We start from the raw sequence: 8,033 nt of genomic DNA, 5'->3' as shown, positions 1-8,033 counted from the left end.
TTTAGTCCCGATGTATGCAAATTGATGGAGCCTTCATTATCTGACCACCAAATGCTGTTACTAGAATATCCCTTAATAAAAAAGAATCAAACCCAAATAAAAAAAAATAAATTATTTAAAAGACAATTCAATAATTACAATATTAGTAATTTTTTAAATAACCTTGAATTACAACTGAATATTTTCGATTATTATATGACTGAATTTGATTATTTTTATTCAACATTTCTAAAACTTTTTGAACAATGTTTCCCACTGAAACTCTCAACTGTAAAAGATAAGAGGAGTACAGCAGGTTGGATGACCTGGGGAATTAAAACATCATGCAAGAGAAAACGAGAATTATATGAAGCTCAGAAATCACTGAACAGTCCAGAGCTCACTAAATACTATAAGAAGTATTGCAGAATCTTAAGAAAAGTAATTCTTGCTTCAAAAAAAATGGCAAATGACAGATTCATATTGGATGCGAGGAACAGGCCACAAGCGATGTGGGATGTGGTTAATAGAGAAACTGGTAAGTTAAAATTTAAAGCGGATGAGGACCTTGAAATGATAGTTAATAAATCTCCCATAGTCAATAATTTCCAAATAGCCACTTTATTTAATGACTTTTTTATTAACGTAAGTAAATTAATAATACCAAACGAAAAATTATCGATTAATTTTCTGAACAAAGATAACAAAATTTATCCAACTTTGTTTTTGTACCCCACTAACGCTGAAGAAGTGTTTCACATCATTAAAAATTTAAAAAATTCCAAATCATGTGGATGGGATGAAGTTCCAACTCACATATTAAAAGTATCAGCCTCAATTATATCAAAGCCATTAGCTCTTTTCATTAATAATTGTTTTTCAAATGGTATTTTTCCTGAAAAACTAAAATACTCACTAATTAAACCTATTCATAAGAAGAATGACAAAACTGACATGTCAAACTACCGTCCTATAGCCCTTCTTCCAGTGATTTCCAAAATTTTCGAAAAAGTAATCGCAGTCAGAATTCTTAAACATTTTACTAAATATAACATGTTGTGTAAAAATCTATTTGGTTTTAAACCCAACTCATCAACAGCCTCAGCAGTTTTTGAACTAATTGACACAATTTTATATTCAATTGACAAAAAACATCATACTGCATCTCTTTTCTGCGACCTTTCAAAGGCTTTTGACTGTGTTGAACACAGTATATTGTTAAAGAAATTAGAATTTTATGGCTTAAGAGGCTCAGTTCACAGCTTATTATCTTCATATTTACTAAATAGGAAACAAAAGGTTACAATTAAAAATAGCTCTTCTGCCAAGTTTTCTTCCCACTGGCAACTCAATGATCGTGGCGTTCCCCAGGGCTCGGTGCTGGGTCCATTACTATTTCTCATTTACGTGAACGATTTCCCACAGAACCTAACTACTTCATCTGTAGTTCTGTTTGCTGACGACACCACTCTTACTATAAAAACAAAATCTCTTGATGATTTAGAGAATAAAATTAATCAAGCAACTGACGAAGCAGGACAGTGGTTCTCAGCAAATGGGCTACTGCTTAATGAAAATAAAAGCCAATTATTAATATTCTCAACATATCAATCGGCAAGCACGTATACTAACTTTAACCTAACTAATATTAAAGTAACATCGTCATGTAAATTTCTGGGTTTAGTTGTGGATAATTCAATATCCTGGAAAGAACATACAGTCTTTATAGAAAAGAAGTTACATTCAGCCTGTTTCGCATTGAGAACTATCTCTCATGTGGCTAGTTTAGATACTGTGAAAGCAGTTTACTATGGTTATGTTTACTCGCATCTGAGGTATGGGGTGGTATTTTGGGGAAATTCTGTGTTATCAAAACAAATTTTCAAAACTCAGAAATATATCATTAGAATCATGTTCAAACTTAAAAAGAGACAATCCTGCAAACCACTTTTTAAAAACCATAACATTCTCACTTTACCATCTCTATATATTCTAGAAATCCTATTACTATTTAAAACTAATAACAACTCTTTTCAAAAAAATCAAGTATTACACCATCATAACATCAGAAATCAACCCTTACAATACCCCATACACAGATTAAAACTATTCGAGCAGGGTCCTTATTATTCAGCTCTTAAAATATATAATAAATTACCTCCAAATCTAAAGAAGGAGAATTCCATAAACGCATTTAAAACCTCCCTAAAATGCTACCTCATTAACCGGGCATACTATTCAGTTAATGAATACTTAAATGAATAAAAGTTGTTTACTAGTCCCTATTATTGAATTTTTTGACCAAGTTTATTAAGCTTTGCATATATGTAACTGTTTCTTGATTAGTTTAGGTTAGTTTATTAGTTTAGTTTATTTTTAACATTGACAATTCATATGTTTATCTTTAGCAATGCTGAAAATTATAAACCTATGTGAAGCTTATAATAAATAAAAATAAATAAATAAATAATTGAATTGTAAATGTTACAATAAAATTTTAAAAGAAATGAGACATTAATAACGTCTATGATATTAGTATCTTAGTTTTCTAATATGAAAACAACGTTAAAATCAATTGAACTAGGTAAAGTGAATTTAATTGGTACATATACTTCAATTTTGGTTTAAGGAATCTGAAATTAGTATCCCTCTGAACTGTGACCTAAGTATTACCTAATAAAACACTCATTTATAATATGTTTAAAAACTGATAATCTGCAGTGAAATTAATTCAAATCTATATTTCAATTTTGGCTTACATAATCGGAATTCGGAGCCCATCTGAGCAACACGCAAAGCATTCATTTGTAACAACCTGCAATGGAATGAATAGGCCTACGTATGTTTAATTTCTTAAGATATCGGATAGAGAGATATATAGTGTCCCTGTGAGCTGCGACATAAATATTAATCAATAAACCAATCATTGTTTACAATCGGGTGCCTGTACCCAGTACGTATATGATTTATCTTTCAAAAGTCCGAATTTTTGTTAAAAAGATTTCAAGATAATTCATTTTACAATTACAATTTTACAACACACACACACACACACACACACACACACACACACACACACACACACACACACACACACACACACACATACGCGCACAAGAAATGACGCAAACTCCTCCTAAACGGCTTGATTAGTTTTAATGAATTTTTTTCTGTGTATACAGGTGTATTCGAGAATGGTTTAGATTTATAAATTTAGGCAGTTACAAACTTCAGTAAATAAAAGATACAAGTTTTCAAAGCGCCTTCATATTATAAACTGCAATTACTAGACAATTACGTGTATTCAATTGCCAAACACTATTTAAAGGCGCTAAGTTATGAAGTATATTTGTCTTAAAAATAAATTTCTAGTTGCACTTAAAAGCTTGAGTGTAAGACCACTTTTTTAATAAGGTGGATGTACGCGTAGCATGCTTCTTTTTATAATTTTGTTGTAATTCGCACCTCTTCCATAGTTCATTTTATAGATATGTGCTGTAATTGCCACCATGAAGAAATTTTCATAACTTATTAAACCTTATTTAAATGTTTGCCTGTTTGTTAAATTAACTTACTTTTTTCATATTTCACATATTAGAACCGTTGCAACAGAGGATTTTACTTTTGTTGTAATTATTAAAAACTGTATATGCAAATTCCTATCCCAATATTTAATATTACAAATGAGAAAGTGTCTTTGTTTGATTTGCATGTACACTTTAAACTTTTTTAAAATTTAAATATTTTATGTAAAAATCAATATTGGTTTTTAGATGGTAAAAGTACTGAGTCAATGAAGCCTCACTCTCTATTCGTAGGCTTCATTATAATTTAGTTATCTTACTTCTTGAGATCTTACTGTGAAATAATGCTCTGGTTAGTTTGTTTAACCGATGGTTGAATGTGTTAAATTCAACCTTTAATAATTTTGTTAACCTCCAGTGAGCCGCGAAGTGAGTGCGTGGAAGTTCAGTGTTTATTTAGCCTTTTGACTATCAAATTTTCCATTTGAATTAATAGAAAAATTAAACTACTAACAGAAATATCATACAATATTTTTTATAATTTATATGAAATTGATTAATTTATGATACTAAGTCAATATTGCAATCAAAGTAATAACAAGTTTTCGTCAAATGAAGACGGTTTGTTGTTCTCATGAATATTTAGAAAATAGTATGCCCCATTTCCTTCAGAAAATTCCCAAAACTAATTTTAGAAATTAAAACAGTCATATCTGATAATGCAGATGTTCCTTGGATTCAGGCCAAATAGTTGTTTTTAATGGAACCGAGACTAGCAATTATAGTGGTTTTGGAATAATTGCCAACTATTTACTGTTTCAATATTTACAGAATGTATTTCCTACATAGACTAATAGCTAAGTGCATTATATTTTTGCTGAATTAATATTATATTAGTAATCCAATTATGTAATATTTATATCAGTCCATGAGCCAAGATTTAATTTTCATCGTATAAAAACACAACATAATTTTTTATGAAATTGGAAGATCGATTACCCTTAAGAAAGAAATTGCCTGTCAGCCACCCCAATATATGTGAGAGTTGAATTAGAGGGTAAAGAAATTATTATCAAAATACATATATTTTTAGCTTTATTCCGCAGCCCTATATAATTGATTATATACCGTATAGCTGTACGTACTTAAGAACTAGAAGAAAAAGTGTGGACATAAAAGTTAAATCAGTGTCAACCAACAATACTCGTATGAAGATTGACTATATGGCTGAAAGTGGTTAGTTGTCAGTGTCACAAAAAACAGCTGGTTTTCAGTGTCTTTGTCTACTGACTGACGGTCTAAAAAAAGACTGACGATATGAAATTGTGTATGTGAACGGCATTCAAAACGGCTCCATCATGAGCATTCAAAAACTTACCTGCCTCATAAAACTGTAATGTTAAGTCTTAAAAATTATGTAAATATTTCTGGAAAAAGTGGTTTAAACTATAAAATTAATTTTGTTGAATCAATTTCTGAATTTTTAAAGAATTCCGTCATTTATTAATTATTAATGTTGCAAGTAAGTTAAAAACATTCTGATAAATGACAAAGTGATTGTACGACTAGTTGCTAAACCTGATAGAATTAATAGTTATTTTATTTTTGTTCTGTGTCATATAATTATACCAAGCTAATTAGTTTTCAAACATAGAATTAATAGTTATTTTATTTTTGTTCTGTGTCACATAATTATACCAAGATAATTAGTTTTCAAACATGTTTTGTTCTTTGTGTCTATCACCAGTTTAACAGTATCGCTGTCTCCCATTTGTATATGAGTTTCTAACATGGGTTTAAATGGGTTCTACGGGTACAGTACAACTTTGTTTATCCGAATTGATGGTGACCGGTGAGATCGAGTGAAAATCCAGATAATCCGTAAATAAGCTTTGTACACGTTAAATTACAGATAAGGGATGTATTTGTAACAAGTTAAAATTTAAATAGTGTTTAATTTAAAAATATAAATGAATTTTGTTTACTGTGAAGTAAAAATGACTCGCAGTCCATTATTTAACCTTGGGCCACTGTTTCTCCGGTAAGAAAGATCACACATACATATCCCGTGAAACTTATCGGACTAATGACAACAACTGACAATCGGTTCATCTAGTGGCGCCATGACAATCCGACTAAATCATGGCGTTGTCCAAGTCTGGTTATCCGAATAGTTTGTACTGTCCTCTGTCATCGTTGGAGAAAAAGTTGTACTGATTTCTAAGTCGACCATCCAGGTATACCTTGCGATTTTTGGTCTAAGACCAATCATTTAAATTATCCAAATTTACAATTATCAACGTCGTGTAGGCCTGTTATACCACTGTTAGTTTGTTATAGTATTATACAAATTACTCCTAACGCGTTTAAATTAAAACATATCACGTTGCAAATTAAAAAAAAAGATTTATTCTTCGAAAAATTGCTGCATCCACAAAACCGATCCAGATAATCCAGGGATGTGGATAAATAACATCCGGATAAACGAAGTCCGGATAAACGAGGTTCGGATAAACGAGGTCCGGATAAACGAGATCCGAATAAACGAGGTTTAACTTTATTGTGTGAGTAACAAAAGTTACCAGCTTAACCTTCATATTAGTCATCCATGTAACGTTTTCGCTGATGATGACTCCATTTGATAAACCATTACCGATGCAACTATGAATAAATGTTACTGTATTGTGTGGGTACCAAGTTTTACAATCCTTTCGGCGGTTATTGCACCGTCATGTGAAAATAGTATATACTCCTCAGTCACTTTACCTACTAATCGTTTATAGTTAGGTAGTTTAAAAAGTGTTTAAAAACTTACTTGATTTTTCAACGTTGTTCATATATTTTGTATTCGACAGTACACCTGAAATATTTTGTCTACCCTTGAGTACTATAGGAAATTAATATAAGTTTGTAGACTTAGAAGATGGTTTCTATTCGAATAAACATTTAAAACAACGTGTTAAACAAAAATAATACCAGTATTCCCGTTCCTGCCAATCGATAAATAGACTAGGGATATATATCAGGGCCATGTGATGAATGGTGCTGTATTATGTTGGTAACATTGGTTAGCCGCTTAACGATCTCATTGGTCGCATTTTTGTAAAATGTATCCTGCCACTAATTTATATCCAAATATTTTGTTCCACACTCTTATGATATAAAATAATTTATACATGAAATTATTATGTATTACATAATAAAATAATAACTAATAATAAATAAATGCATAAGAGAGTTTAAAATTAACGCGTTTGAAGTTATCAGATCGATATAATTTTTTTATAACGAGCCAGATGATTTAAAAACTTATGGGGGTAGATATTTTGTATTTTTGTTAAAAGCAATAGGGCGAATGATTTTAATGTTCTGCATAAAAATTTGTAAAAATACACATATATAGTTTCAGGACCCAAGCTCTTAAAACGTTTATAAATGTAATGGTATACATTTAATAGGAAAGCTCTATGATTGGATTTCTATAATTAATGTTAATCAGTAACTCTTTTTAAAATCGCCGTATTTAAGCTTTTACACCAATATCATCTTTTGATAACTCGCTAGAAGACGATTGAAAAATTTATGGAGTCAGATATTTTATATTTCGATCAAAAGTATCAATGTATTAAAATGCTTTAAATGTTTACCTACCTAACCAAAATTATTTTATGCACTCCATTTATTTTCAGGATCCAAGATTTACAAAATCTTTAAATTTTATAAATAAATCCAAGTTGGTTTATTTCATTATGGGAATTCTTTTAAATTATTTTGAGGTATTTCAGTTATCTATCCGAGACTAATATTATATATTTTCGAGCTTGCAAACCGAAATAAGTTGATTTTTTTAATTGTATGCTTTTCAGCAGATATGCATACAACTCTTATGTCATTTTAAGGAATACATACCAACATTATCCCATTATTTGTAATGACAAATTTAGAAATCTATACCAATCATAATATAAAAACCAAAATGTTGATAATTCAGAGTTCCTGTTATTCCTATCTGTACCAGTGCATCAAACTTCAAGTGTAAAGCGCTTCTGGAACCATCCAAATTAATATTCATGTGAAAATGGACCATTACAGTATTTCAAGTCAGAAAAAAAACTGTTTTATTAGTTTTCTCATACATCATCCCTGGTTAATGTAAGACATTATAAGCTTATTTTTTTACCAAAATATTACTTATTATAATGTGCCCAAAATTATACATTTTTTATACTGCCTAAAGTATCACAATTATTATTGACTATGATAACATCTTAAATTTTAATATAAAGATAAATCTCTGATAGACGTTAAAGTATTGGCTGATAAAGTAGTTAGTAAACAATTTCTTATGAATGGGCTATAGTTAGTAAACTATTTCTTATGAATGGGCTATAGGTAGTAAACTATTTCTTATGAATGAGCTACATCCTCTATGTTTTAATAAGATTTTTAAATCTGTTAAGTAGCTCCCCTCGTAGGGGTCGATCTGATTATTGATTGATCGATCAAATATATCGCTCACTGATTTAAATT

Source organism: Homalodisca vitripennis, chromosome 5 (assembly GCF_021130785.1).
Source record: "Homalodisca vitripennis isolate AUS2020 chromosome 5, UT_GWSS_2.1, whole genome shotgun sequence".
In the NCBI taxonomy this organism is placed as follows: Eukaryota; Metazoa; Arthropoda; class Insecta; order Hemiptera; family Cicadellidae; genus Homalodisca; species Homalodisca vitripennis.
Note: the sequence above shows the minus strand (reverse complement) of the source record.